Source organism: Haematobia irritans, chromosome 4, assembly GCF_050003625.1.
Source record: "Haematobia irritans isolate KBUSLIRL chromosome 4, ASM5000362v1, whole genome shotgun sequence".
Classification (NCBI taxonomy): Eukaryota; Metazoa; Arthropoda; class Insecta; order Diptera; family Muscidae; genus Haematobia; species Haematobia irritans.
In genome coordinates, this window is record NC_134400.1 from 25,565,822 (window position 1) to 25,581,867 (window position 16,046).

Sequence of the window (16,046 nt, forward strand, 5' to 3'; positions counted from 1 at the left end):
GCCACATTTGGTTGAAATAGGTTCAGATTTAGATATAGCTCCAATATATAGCTTTCGGACGATTTACACTCATATGACCACAGAGGCCAATTTTTTGCTCCGATTTAGTTGAAATTTTGCACAGGGAGTACAATTCGCATTGTAGCTATGCGTGCCAATTTGGTTGAAATCGGTTCAGATTTAGATATATCTCCCATATATAGCTTTCGCCCGATTTACACTCATATGACCGCAGAGGCCAATTTTTAACTCCGATTTAGTTGAAATTTTGCACAGGGAGTAGAACTAGCATTGTTGCTATGCGTGCCAAATTTTGTTGAAATCGGTTCAGATTTAGATGTAGCTCCCATATATATGTTTTTCTGATTTCGACAAAAATGGTCAAAATACCAACATTTTCCTTGTAAAATCGCCACTGCTTAGTCGAAAAGTTGTACAAACGACTCTAATTTTCCTAAACTTCTAATACATATATATCGAGCGATAAATCATAAATAAACTTTTGGAAAGTTTCCATAAAATTGTTTCAGATTTAAATGTTCCCCATATTTTTTACTAGTGCATTAGCCGACTTAAATTTTGAGTCTATAGATTTTGTAGAAGTCTATCAAATTCTGTCCAGATCGAGTGATATTTAAATATGTGTATTTGGGACAAACCTTTATATATAGCCCCCAACACATTTGATGGATGTGATATGGTATCGAAAATTTAGATCTACAAAGGGGTGCAGGGTATAATATAGTCGGCCCCGCCCGACTTTAGACTTTCCTTACTTGTTTTTTACTAACATTGTGTTCCACCCCAGTGCATTAGCTGACTTAAATTTTGAGTCTATAGATTTTGTAGAAGTCTATCAAATTCTGTCCAGATCGAGTGATATTTAAATGTGTGTATTTGGGACAAACCTTTATATATAGCCCCCAACACATTTGACGGATGTGATATGGTATCGAAAATTTAGATCTACAAAGGGGTGCAGGGTATAAAATAGTCGGCCCCGCCCGACTTTAGACTTTCCTTACTTGTTTTTGACAAAATTTCCAACAACATATACAATTCGACAAAATTTCATTTTATTTCAATTACTTTCCTATAGCAAAGAAATTGTGAAAAGATTTCTTACATTAAAAAAAATGTTCGCAAAATATCCTATAGCAAAGGAATTTTGACAAAATTTCCTATAGCAAAGAAATTGTGACAAGTAGAGAATGATGATGAGGAATGTGGGAGTCTAAGGGCTTTGCTCAAATAAATTTGACAAACATACTTTTCCTCTGTTGATTAAGCAACTCTTGTAGTTTAGTCCAAAGACAATACACGTAGGAAGATGGGAAATTGGCTACTGAGCACATCAAACCATTTACGGTGTACGACAAGTATTGACATAGCATTAAAATGCAAATAAAAAGAAATTAAGTGTAGGGAATAAATTTCCATAAAGGGGGAAAATGTATTTTTTTGTTGTTGTCTAAAATTTAACATTGTTAAGAAAATTAAGTTTTTCATTTAAAAAATAAAAACGAAAAACAAATAAAACAAGTATATACGGCCGTAAGTTCGGCCAGGTCGAAGCTTATGTACCCTCCATCATGGATTGCGTAGAAACTTCTACTGAAGACTGTCATCCACAATCGAATTGCTTGGGTTGCGGTAACACTTGCCGATGGCAAGGTATCTTAAAACTTCCTAATACCGCAATATATACCACATAGTCCATACGTGGTATATATTAAACTAAACAAGTATATACGGCCGTAAGTTCGGCCAGGCCGAATCTTATGTACCCTCCGCCATGTATTGCGTATAAACTTCAACGAATGACTGTCATCCACAAATTTCAACTCACTCGGATAAAATTTGCTCCTCCAAGAGGCTGCAAAACCAAATCTCTGGATCGGTTTATATGGGGGCTATAAATGATTATGGACTGGTATGGACCACTTTTGGCATGGTTGTTAAATATCATATACTACCACCACGTACCAAATTTCAACAAGATCGGATGAATTTTGCTTCTCCAAAAGGCACCGGAGGTCAAATCTGGCGATCGGTTGATATGGGAGCTATATATAATTATGGACTGATAGGAACCAATTCCTGCATGGTTGTTGGATACCATATACTAACATCACGTACCAAATTTCAACCGAATGGGAAGAATTTTGCTCTTCCAAGGTACTCCGGAGGTCAAATCTGGGGATCGGTTCATATGGGGGCTATATATAATTATGGACCGATATGGACCAATTTTTGCATGTCCATTAGAGACCATATACTAACATCATGTACCAAATTTCAACCGAATGGGAAGAATTTTGCTCTTCCAAGGTGCTCCGGAGTTCAAATCTGGGGATCGGTTCATATGGGGGCTATATATAATTATAAACCGATATGGACCAATTTTTGCATGGTTGTTAGAGACTATATACTAACACCATGTACCAAATTTCAGCCGGATCGGATGAAATTTGGTTCTCTTAGAGGCTCCGCAAGCCAAATCGGGGGATCGGTTTATATGGGGGCTATATATAATTATGGACCGATGTGAACCAATTTTTGCACGGTTGTTAGAGACCATATACTAACAGCATGTACCAAATTTCAGCCGGATCGGATGAAATTTGCTTCTCTTAGAGCAATCTCAAGCCAAATTTGGGGGTCCGTTTATATGGGGGCTATACGTAAAAGTGGACCGATATGGCCCATTTGCAATACCATCCGACCTACATCAATAACAACTACTTGTGCCAAGTTTCAAGTCGATAGCTTGTTTCGTTCGGAAGTTAGCGTGATTTCAACAGACGGACGGACGGACGGACATTCTCAGATCGACTCAGAATTTCACCATGACCCAGAATATATATATATATATATATATATATATATATATATATATATATATATATATATATATATATATATATATATATATATATATATATATATATATATATATATATATATATATATATATATATATATATATATATATATATATATATATATATATATATATATATATATATATATATATATATATATATATATATATATATATATATATATATATATATATATATATATATATATATATATATATATATATACTTTATAGGGTCTTAGAGCAATATTTCGATGTGTTACAAACGGAATGACAAAGTTAATATACCCCCATCCTATGGTGGAGGGTATAAAAATGTTTGCCGAAAATTTTATTTCTATAGAAACTTTTGTCAAAATTTTATTTCTATAGAAAAAATTTTTTTAATTCACATCCAAAACACATGTTAAATTCATCGCTTCTGCAACAATTTTGTACCACTTCCGAATCCAAAAAGAACATTTCATTACATTTTTTGCTGGGAAGGGGATCTATTCCATTTCAAATAGTCGAATATTGGCTTTTCGATTAATTGACTTTTTACATAAAAAAATTCGAAAAATCGATGCCGGTGAAATAATGATTTGAAATCTAAAATCTGTAGATTTGTATCCCAATTATTTATATTATTACGAGAAGTAAAATCTGGAAATTTTGCATTTAGTTTCTAGAAATTTTCATGATCAGCGCACCTTCTGTACCCTCAAGATCTGAAATCGGTCTATATGAAGGCCTTACCAAATGGACTGATAAATACTAAATCATATACACTTTTTTGTGAGTCTAAAATGCCAGTATATTTTTAATTTGTGACAAATCGGATAAAAACTACAATTTCTAGAAACCCTAGGAGTTTAATCGGGATATCGGTCTAATGGGGACTATGCCAAAAACATGGAGGGATACACACAATATTCAGTACATCTAATTGTAGTTCTAGAATCTACACCCCAATTTGGAGGCCTGATTTATAAGGGAGCTATATCAAAAACTGTACCGATACACAATATATTCGGCACACCTCTTTATGGTTCTAGAATACCTCTAGATTTCCAATTTCAGTCAAATTGGATAAAAACTACGGATTCTAGAGGTCCAAGAAGTAAAATCGGGAGATCGGCCTATATGGGGGCTATATCAAAACAAGATCGGATAATCGCCATTTTGGGCACACCTCTTTATGGCCCTAGAATACCTCTAGATTTCCAATTTCAGTCAAATTGGATAAAAACTACGGATTCTAGAAGCCCAAGAAGTAAATTCGGGAGATCGGTCTGTATGGGGGCTTTATCACAACAAGATCCGATAATCACCATTTTCGGCACACCTCTTTATGGTCCTAGAATACCTCTAGATTTTCCATTTCAGGAAAATTGGATTAAAACTTCGGATTGTAGAAGCCCAAGAAGTAAAATCGGCCTATATGGGGGAGATCGGCCTATATGGGGGCTATACCAAACCATGGACCGATACTCACCATTTTCGGCACACACATTTGTGGTCCTAAAATACATCTAGATTTTCAATTTTAGATAAACCGGTTAAAAACTACAGTTTCTAGAAGCCCAAGAAGTAAAATCGGGAGATCGGTCTATATGGGGGATATACCAAAACATGGACCGATACACACCATTTTCAAACAAAAGTGCGAATTTGTGCCAAATTTCATTATTGAATACTGTAGCGTGATTACAACAGACGGCCAGGCGGACATGCTTAACATATATCGTCTTAGAATTTCTCCCTGATCAAGAATATATATACTTTATATAGTCGGAAATCGATATTTCGATTTATTACAAACGGAATGACTAACTTATTATACCCCCATCACCATTCTATATCAGCAAAAATTTAGAAGTTCCTCCAAAGGCATAACTTTAAAAGCACTTCCAAAAGATATACTCACAAATATGTTCTTTTTTTAACTACACGGGAAGTTCTTTTAATTCAATTATTTAGAACTAACATTTTTCTTATTTTTATACCCTGCGCCATACTGTGGAACAGGGTATTATAAGTTAGTGCATATGTTTGTAACACCCAGAAGGAGACGAGATAGACACATGGTGTCTTTGGCAATAATGCTCAGGGTGGGTCCCTGAGTCGGTATAACCATGTCCGTCTGTCCGTCTGTCCGTCTGTCCGTCCGTCCGTCCGCCTGTCTGTGAACACATTTTTGTGATCTAAGTCTAGGTCGCAATTTAAGTCCAATCGCCTTCAAATTTGGCACATGTTCCCAATTTGGGTCAGAATAGAACCCTATTGATTTTGGAAGAAATCGGTTCAGATTTAGATATAACTCCCATATATATCTTTCGCCCGATATGCACTAATATGGACCTAGCAGCCAGAGTTTTATACCGATTTGCTTGAAATTTTGTACAAACATAACACTTAGTCGTATAGTCAAGTGTGCAAAATTTGATTGAAATCAGTGCAGATTTAGATATAGCTCCCATATATATCTTTCGCCCGATATGGACTTACATGGCCCCAGAAGCCAGATTTTTGGTCGAATTTGGTTGAAATTTTGCACAAGGAGTACAATTAGTAGTATAGTCAAGTGTGCAAAATTTGATTGAAATCGGTTCAGATTTAGATATAGCTCCCATATATATCTTTCGCCCGATATGCACTAATATGGACCCAGCAGCCAGAGTTTTATACCGATTTGCTTGAAATTTTGTACAAACTTAACACTTAGTCGTATAGTCAAGTGTGCAAAATTTGATTGAAATCGGTTCAGATTTAGATATAGCTCCCATATATATCTTTCGCCCGATATGGACTAATATGGTCCTAAAAGCCAGAGTTTTGGCCCAATTTGGTTGAAATTTTGCACAGGGAGTACATTTAGCATTGTAGCTATGCGTGCCAAATTTGGTTGAAATCGGTTCAGATTTATATATAGCTCACATATATCTTTCGCCCGATATGGACTAATATGGTCCTAGAAGTCAGAGTTTTGGTCCAATTTGTTTGAAATTTGCACTAGGAGTACAATTAGTAGTGCAAAATTTGATTGAAATCGGGTCAGATTTAGATATAGCTCCCATATATATCTTTCGCCCGATATAGACTAATATGGTTCTAATAGCCAGAGTTTTGGCCCAATTTGGTTGAAATTTCGCACAGGGAGTTTATTTAGCATTGTAGCTATGTGTGCCAAATTTGATTGAAATCGGTTCAGATTTATATATAGCTCACATATATAGCTTTCGCCCGATTTACACTCATATGACCACAGAGGCCAATTTTTTACTCCGATTTAGTTGAAATTTTGCACAGGGAGTAGAATTAGCATTGTAGCTATGTGTGCCCAATTTGGTTGAAATCGGTTCAGATTTAGATATAGCTCCCATATATATCTTTCGCCCGATATGGACTAATATGGTCCTAAAAGCCAGAGTTTTGGCCCAATTTGGTTGAAATTTTGCACAGGGAGTAGATTTAGCATTGTAGCTATGCGTGCCAAATTTGGTTGAAATCGATTCAGATTTAGATATAGCTTCCATATATATCTTTCGCCCGATATGGACTAATATGGTCCTAGAAGTCAGAGTTTTGGCCCAATTTGTTTAAAATTTTGCACTAGGAGTACAATTAGTAGTGCAGTTAAGTGTGCAAAATTTGATTGAAATCGGGTCAGATTTAGATATAGCTCCCATATATATCTTTCGCCCGATATAGACTAATATGGTTCTAATAGCCAGAGTTTTGGCCCAATTTGGTTGAAATTTCGCACAGGGAGTTTATTTAGCATTGTAGCTATGTGTGCCAAATTTGATTGAAATCGGTTCAGATTTATATATAGCTCACATATATAGCTTTCGCCCGATTTACACTCATATGACCACAGAGGCCAATTTTTTACTCCGATTTAGTTGAAATTTTGCACAGGGAGTAGAATTAGCATTGTAGCTATGTGTGCCCAATTTGGTTGAAATCGGTTCAGATTTAGATATAGCTCCCATATATATGTTTTTCTGATTTCGACAAAAATGGTCAAAATACCAACATTTTTCTTGTAAAATCGCCACTGCTTAGTCCGAAAAGTTGTAAAAATTACTCTAATTTTCCTAAACTTCTAATACATATATATCGAGCGATAAATCATAAAAAAACTTTTGCGAAGTTTCCTTAAAATTGCTTCAGATTTAAATGTTCCCCATATTTTTTTTCTAACATTGTGTTCCACCCTAGTGCATTAGCCGACTTAAATTTTGAGTCTATAGATTTTGTATAAGTCTATCAAATTCTGTCCAGATCGAGTGATATTTAAATGTAAGTATTTGGGACAAACCTTTATATATAGCACCCAACACATTTGACGGATGTGATATCGAAAATTTAGATCTACAAAATGGTGCAGGGTATAATATAGTCGGCCCCGCCCGACTTTAGACTTTCCTTACACAGAAAAAATATCACCAGAATATTTGCAATTAAAAAGTTATTTGAAGTTGAATGTTTTTTCAATTAATAAATTAATTGATACAATTAACTTTTTAATCAAATTCAGAAGACTAACGGCCATTTTCATGTAGCTCCGTTAGGCTTTAACTGCCAGTTAACAGAAAGTAAATTGCAAATATCTTCTCTTCGGTTAATTTTAACTGAAAAATTTTCGTCAGTTAAGTTCCTAACTGGCCTATGGAATATAAAGGCAAGATAACAGCTTCGTCCATAATACGGGTTAAAAGTTGGTTAGTTAACGGAACACTAAGGGAGCTTTATGAAAATTGGGGTAAGTCAGTTACAAAAAGTGATTAACATTTCTTAATCCAAATAAAAACTCTAAGGCAATTCAGAAAGTAATTGAAAATAGTTACCTTTTTAAATAAAAAATTAATTGGGGTTTGGATTCAAAATCAATTAAATTTTTAATTGAATCAATTAAAAAATTAATTGAAAATTGCTAATGACATCAATTAATTTTTTAATCAAGGATTTTTCTATGCCCAATTAAAACTGTGATTGATACTATCATTTTCGTGATTGAAGACATTTCAATTAAAAAATTAATTGGATCAATTAATTTCGTGATTGAATCAGAAAAAATTTTTTTTTGTGTGTACTTGTTTTGTTTCAAAAAGGTTAAACAGAAAAAGCATGAATAAAATGGTTCAAATTATTGAAATGAAAGAGTATGAAGGGGGTGCACATTGAATGCAACGGTTGTTGAAATGGTGAACATCCGTCCTATGACCAGCCCATGTTAAATTCATCGCTTCTGTGCCAATTTTGCACCATTTCCGGATCCAAAAAGGACATGTTCACTACTTTTTTGTAGACGCTTTTTTTTGGAGGGAGGGTGGTGGGTATAAAAATTGAGTTTAAATGACTAATTTTGAAAGAATTGAAAATTCGTATTTTCTAAAAATTTTAAAGGGATCTCTACGATTCCTAATAGTCGAATATTGGTTGTTCGATTAATCGACTTTTTACATAAAAAATCGAAAAATTGATGTCGATCAATTAAAATTCGCTTAACCGATTTTTGATTTTTAATTTCAAAATCGAGTTTGATTAACTAATTTTGAAAAAATTGAAAATTCGTGTATTCCAAAAAAATCAGTTTTTTTTGTTTCTGCTTAAAGTCCCTATCGAGTTTAATTAACTAATTTTGAAAAAATTGAAAATTCGTGTATTCCAAAAAAATCATTTTTTTTTGTTTCTGCTTAAAATCCCTATTTTTCGTGTTATTATATTTTACACGCGAATTTTCTTTGATCTTTTCATTTAAAAATTTAATTTTAGCAAGACTTATGTGATACCATGGTACGTGTTACCACATGGGCTATTTGAAACCAATCTTAAATTTTTGTTTCATATTACATTGGCTCTTATGGTTACCTAGTGAGTATGGCATAGCAAATGGGTGGCGAGGAGTTGGGTCTTTGTGACAATGTTACGTTATATAGACTACTGCAGCAGTGTAAAATTTAGTTTATTTTTATTTCGGTGTACATTTCATCCAAAACGTTAATGTAATGAAATTTAGTTCACCCATTTCAATTCATTCATAGCGCGTTCGAAATTCCATGCCACCATCTCCCCGTTCCACAATACCATGGTAACGGCAACAATGCTCATGACTTGTTTGGTTGTTTGTTGGCTGATTTCGTGAAATCCCGCATCACATTACAGTCACTTTGACCGGCTTTTTTCGTTGTTAAACATTCCGTCCGTAATGTTTGTCATCATATTTCTTCGTTTGCATGTCATGAAAATATTAACATAGTTTTGTTTGTCTTCCTTTTTTTTCATTTTGGAGCTCCTAGTTGGTTCATCACTTCGTTCACCTAAAGTCAAGATATTTTATTCTATGCCATTCTTCTATTCCGTATTCTTCAACGTATGAGTGAAGAAAATACGTAAAAGACCCAAAATAGTGTTAATTTTTTGTTTGTTTTTGCAATGAGCGATAAACGAAGTGTATTAATCTTCCATGTAACATCCCAGCAAAAAAAGCGTCGCCAAAAAAGTAATGGAAATGTTCTTTTTGGATCCGGAAGTGGTGCAAAATTGACGCAGAAGCGATGAATTTAACATGGGCTTGTCATAGGACGGAAGTCCTCCATTTCAACAGCCGTTGCACTGAATTTGCATCACTTCTTTAGGTGTGATCCGAATTCAATGTTTTGGATGTAAATTGAAAAATTCTGTGATATTTTGTCAAATAAATAATTTTTATTATATTTTATAATTTTTAATGGATTCTAACGCTTGTCGGAGACGTTTGACCTCAAATATTTTCAAAAATTCACAATTTTTTCAGAATGGATTTAGAATTTTTTTGGACAAAATTTAAATGATTTGTGCCATTTTATGAATTCTTACACTGTTTTAAACCTATTTGAAACAGAAAAAGATAAAATTACCCATTAAAAGTATGAAAAACCCAAGTTATAAAAAATTGAATTAAAAGAACTTCCTGCACAGAAAAAAATATCACCAAAATATTTCCAATTAAAAAGTTAATTGAAGTTGAAAATTTTTTCAATTAATAAATTAATTGATACAATTAACTTTTTAATCATGATAGAAACATTAAGTTAATTAAGTCAATGATTGAAAATTTTTAAATTTTTAATTAAAAAATTAATTGATACAATTAACTTTTTAATCAAATTCGGAAGACTAATTCTGTTAACCCTTTCACTACCGAAATAAACCCAATGTTAAAAACTTTAATTTTTCTTCTGTTTTTACTTGTACTACCAGTATGTAGAACAAAAATTGCCATTTTGAAAACCTACTTCAAGAGCTATATGAGCTTGTTTTGAAAATTTGATTCTTGAATGGTGACCAAGTGGCCTTACGAAAATAAGAGCTATTTGGCCTATAATGTCCTTCAAAGTGTGAGCAAAAATACAAAAAAGAACCCGAAAAAGTGTCAGCTATAGTTTTCGTATGAATGTCCATTTACTAGAAACATACAGTAGAAAAATTTTCGTATTTTTCGTTTATTTCTAAAGAAGATTACAAAAATGTATTTTGGACCTCACCAATATAGAAAATATTTATAGGTTATTTAGATTAAAGCCTCTACTTTAAAATAACATCGAGAAATAAATCAAAACTAAGTCGAAAAATAGAATTTGGTGTCTTTTTCGAATATCCTTCAAAGCAGACATCGGTAGTGAAAGGGTTAAAAAAGTGCTGATTTTTTTTTAAATTTTTAATTAAAAATGTATTTCAAACAATCATTTGTTAATTCAAATAAAAACTCTAAGCCAATTCAGAAAGTAATTAAAAATAGTTACCTTTTTTAATTAATAAATTAATTGAGTTTAGCAATCAACATCAATTAAATTTTTAATTGAATCAATTAAAAAAATAATTGAAATTTGCTGAAAAAATCAATTAATTTTTTACTCAAGAATTTTTTCTATGTCCAATTAAAACTGTGATTGATACTATCATTTTCGTGATTGAAGACATTTCAATTAAAAAATTAATTGGATCAATTAATTTGGTGATTGAATCAGAAAAATTTTTTTTTGTGTGTGGGTAGTTAAAATAAAGAACATCATTGGGAGTACATCTTCTGGAAGTGCTTTTAAAGTTGTGCCTTTGGAAGAACTTCCAATTTTTTTTGCTGGGATATAGTGTGAGCTTGACTGAATAATATGCTAAGTGGACTTAGCATTATTTTCGAGGTGATTGAATGAATCTTCAAAATAGCCAGGAGCCAGGCCGAAACCGAAGGTCCGCCTCTACGAAATTTTCAAGAAAATTGGGATCTTTTTCTTCAAGTTCCAAAAAGTTGTCCAAAGGTTGTCCAGACGCCACCCCTAATATTCTCTGAAAATTTCAAGCTAATCGAAGAACTTAAGTCCAATAGGCAAAAAATCGATATCCCATATTAATTTTCGCCAAGTGCAGGCTTCAATTCAAGGAAATGCCAAACGCATATGCCATTCAAATATGAGAGAATGCAAATTTATATTTAAATTAAATTATGAACAATTCGTGTCAGTTGCCTTATAATATGAATCGTGTCCTTTGAATTTCTTATATTACCTAAAAATTCGCATTAGCCTATTACGGAATAGAGCCATGAAACTGAAACATTTATTTCCATTTGTTTACTAAAAGTCCTTCGAGCATAAGCCTTGAGAGTAAACGAAAGTTCTATTCACTGTTTAAGGTGTTTGTGGCAAAATTATATTCTACGACTTTCCCTTATAGAGCATGAGCTCATTATTACATTTTCACAATGTCTTCACCTTGTTGTTCTTGACGTTGTTTTTTGTAATTTGTCTTAACTATAGCTTTTCTAATAAGACAATTTATTAATATTTTAGATTTAGAACATTACGATATAAAGTTTTTGTTTAGACTTTATTTTTTTGTGCTTAAGATTGATAATAAAACATTGTGGATTATGACACCATATTAGGCCATATCGTGCGATATTTAAACAAATCGGAATCTGTACTGATTTTAAGGAAGATACACTGAAAGAAGAGTTTTCTTTTCTGAGGAAACAAATTTTTCTTTTAACGTTAATTTTTATACCCTCCACCATACGATGGGGGGTATATTAACTTTGTCATTCCGTTTGTACCACATCGAAATATTGCTCTAAGACCCCATAAAGTATATATATTCTTGGGTCGTGGTGAAATTCTGAGTCTATTTAAGCATGTCCGTTCGTCCGTCTGTTGAAATAACGCTAACTTCCGAACAAAACAAGCTATCGACTTGAAACTTGGCCTAAGTAGTTGCTATTGATGTAGGTCGGATGGTATTGCAAATGGGCCATATCGGATCACTTTTACGTATAGCCCCCATATAAACGGACCCCCAGATGTGGCTTGCAGAGCCTCTAAGAGAAGCATATTTCATCCGATCCGGGTAAAATTTGGTACGTGGTGTTAGCAATATGGTTTCTAACAACCATGCAAAAATTGGTCCATATCGGTCCATAATTATATATAGCCCCCATATAAACGGACCCCCAGATGTGACTTGCAGAGCCTCTAAGAGAAGCATATTTCATCCGATCCGGTTAAAATTTGGTACGTGCTGTTAGTATATGGTTTCTAACAACCATACAAAAATTGGTCCATATCGGCCCATAATTATATATAGCCCCCATTTAAACCGATCATCAGATTTCATCTGCGCAGCATCTTTGAGGAGCAAAATTCATCCGATCCGGTTGAAATTTGATACGTGGTGTTAGTATATGGTCTCCAACAACCATACAAAAATTGGTCCATATCGGTTCATAATTATATATAGCCCCTATATAAACCGATCCCCCGATTTGGCTTGCGGAGCCTCTAAGAGAAGCATATTTCATCCGATCCGAGTAAAATTTGGTACGTGGTGTTAGTATATGATCTCTAATGACCATGCAAAAATTGGTCCACATCGGTCCATAATTATATATAGCCCCCATATAAACCGATCCCCAGATTTGGCTTACGGATCCTCTAAGAGAAGCAAATTTTATCCGATCCGGTTAAAATTTGGTACGTGCTGTTAGTATATGGTTTCTAACAACCATACAAAAATTGGTCGATATCGGTCCATAATTATATATAGCTCCCCAATCACACAAAAATTGGTCCATATCAAGTTCATAATTGTATGTAGCCCCAATATAAGCGACCCCCATATTTCAATTCTAGGTCTCTACATACCGTGCAAAAGTCCATATCGATTCGTAATTATTTGTAGACTTACCTATACATAACTTTTTTGTGTAGTATATAAAGGGTGATACGGGCAAAATTTGGTCAAGGGAAAACGCGGGTAAATCGGTGAAATCGTTTATTTCAAAAATCAAATTAAATTTCTTTTTCAAGTTCAATTAGTATAAAATTCAGGAAAAATATTCAGTTAGGATTTCGCTTTTCCAAATCCGAATTGCCTGGCCTCACGCTTGACACCTGCCATCAGATTTTGTACAGCCACCTTGTCCACCTTGTCCACCTTCTTCGCCGCAGAAAGCCAGTTTGCCTTGAACTGCTGCTCGTCCTTAGCAGTTTTTTTGGTCTTCTTTAGGTTCCGCTTGACAATAGCCCAGTATTTCTCAATTGGGCGGAGCTCTGGCGTGTTGGGAGGGTTCTTGTCCTTGGGAACCACCTGCACGTTGTTGGCGGCGTACCACGTAATGGCAAGATGCCAAATCCGGCCAAAACAGTACGGAACAACCGTGTTTCTTCAGGAAAGGCAGCAGACGTTTATTCAAACACTCTTTCACGTAAATTTCTTGGTTGACAGTCCCGGAAGCTATGAAAATGCTGCTTTTCAAGCCACAGGTACAAATGGCTTGCCAAACCAGATATTTTTTTGCGAACTTTGACAGTTTTATGTGCTTGAAAATATCTGCTACCTTTCTCCTTCCTTTTGCCGTATAAAACTCCTGTCCCGGAAGCTGCTTGTAGTCGGCTTTGACGTAGGTTTCGTCGTCCATTACCACGCAGTCAAACTTCGTCAGTATCGTCGTGTACAGCCTCCGGGATCGCGCTTTGTTTATCATCGCGATTTGGAGTGACTACCTTCTTGTAAGTCGATAGTCCGGCTCGTTTTTGGCTCGATGCACGGTTGTAGACGATACACCCAGCTTATTTGCGGCATCTCGGAGAGAGAGGTAAGGGTTTCGCTTGAAACTACCGGCAACTCTCTTTGTCGTCTCAGCGGCTTCCGGTTTTCGATTTCCCCCCGATCCAGACTTCCTGGCTGTCGACAAACGTTCCCCAAACACTTTAATTACATTTGTAACGGTTGATTTGGCAACTTTTAGCGATTTTTCCAGCTTTGCGTGCGAGTAGCTCGGATTTTCGCGATGCGCGAGCAAAATTTTGATACGCTGCTCTTCTTGCTTGGACGGCATTTTGACAACTGAAGAGTGAATTCCAAAATCAAAATAGGAGCAACATTCTACACACACACACACCTTCAAAATGAGGGGTGTTCAGGTTTTTTAAATGCAAAATTAAAAGAAATACGTCAATTTTATATTGACCAAATTTTGACCGTATCACCCTTTATACATAACTTTTTTGTCTAGTATATTGGGAGCCACCGTGGTGCAATGGTTAGCATGCCCGCCTTGCATACACAAGGTCGTGGGATCGATTCCTGCTACGACCGAACACCAAACAGTTTTTCAGCGGTGGATTATCCCACCTCAGCTGGTGACATTTCTGAGGATTTCAAAGCTTCTCTAAGTGGTTTCACTGCAATGTGGAACGCCGTTCGGACTCGGCTATAAAAAGGAGGTCCCTTATCATTGAGCTTAACATGGAATCGGGCAGCACTCAGTGATAAGAGAGAAGTTCACCAATGTGGTATCACAATGGACTGAATAGTCTAAGTGAGCCTGATACATCGGGCTGCCACATAACCTAACCTAACCTTGTCTAGTATATACCACGTATGGACTAACTCACAATTTAGAAAACGATGTTAAGAAGTTTTAAGATACCACAACCCAAATAATTCGATTGTGGATGACAGTCTTTCGTAGAAGTTTCTACGCAATCCATGGTGGAGGGTACATAAGATTCGGCCTGGCCGAACTTACGGCCGTATATACTTGTTTTTATACCCTGCGCCACACTGTGTAACAGGGTATTATAAGTTAGTGCATATGTTTGTAACACCCAGAAGGAGACGAGATAGACACATGGTGTCTTTGGCAATAATGCTCAGGGTGGGTCCCTGAGTCGATATAACCATGTCCGTCCGTCCGTCTGTCTGTGAACACATTTTTGTGATCAAAGTCTAGGTCGCAATTTAAATCCAATCGCCTTCAAATTTGGCACATGTTCCTAATTTGGGTCAGAATAGAGCCCTATTGATTTTGGAAGAAATTGGTTCAGATTTAGATATAGCTCCCATATATATCTTTCGCCCGATATACACTAATATGGACCCAGTAGCCAGAGTTTTATACCGATTTGCATGAAATTTTGTACAAACATAACACTTAGTCGTATAGTCAAATATGCAAAATTTTTTTGAAATCGGTTCAGATTTAGATATAGCTCCCATATATATCTTTCGCCCGATATGGACTAATATGGTCCTAAAAGCCAGAGTTTTGGCACAAGGAGTACAATTGGTAGTATAGTCATGTGTGCCAAATTTGATTGAAATCGGATCAGATTTAGATATAGCTTCCATATATATTTTTCGCCCGATATGGACTTATATGGCCCCAGAAGCCAGAGTTTTGGCCCAATTTGTTTGAAATTTTGCACTAGGAGTACAATTAGTAATATAGTCATATTTGCCAAATGTGATTAAAATCGGTTCAGATTTAGATATAGCTCCCATATATATGTTTTTCTGATTTCGGCAAAAATGTTAAATCGCCACTTCTTAGTCGAAAAGTAGTAAAAATGACTCTAGTTTTCCTAAACTTCTAATACATATATATCGAGCGATAAATCATAAATAAACTTTTGCGAAGTTTCCTTAAAATTGCTTCAGATTTAAATGTTTCCCATATTTTGTTACTAAAATTGTGTTCCACCCTAGTGCATTAGCCAACTTAAATTTTGAGTCTATAGATTTTGTAGAAGGCTATCAAATTCTGTCCAAATCGAGTTATATTTAAATGTATGTATTTGGGACAAACCTTTATAACAACACATTTGACGGATTTGATATGGTATCGAAAATTTAGATC

General features: G+C 34.9%; 1 protein-coding gene and 1 long non-coding RNA gene across 5 annotated transcripts in view; one reads left to right on the plus strand and one right to left on the minus strand.

Moving 5' to 3' along the window:
- The window catches only part of LOC142236875 (uncharacterized), a 391,437-nt gene that overhangs the window by 153,917 nt on the left and 221,474 nt on the right, over nt 1–16,046 (minus strand). The gene's annotated exons all lie outside the window — the stretch shown is intronic.
- LOC142233390 (bicaudal D-related protein homolog) overlaps nt 1–16,046 on the plus strand; it is a 199,758-nt gene that overhangs the window by 12,061 nt on the left and 171,651 nt on the right. The gene's annotated exons all lie outside the window — the stretch shown is intronic.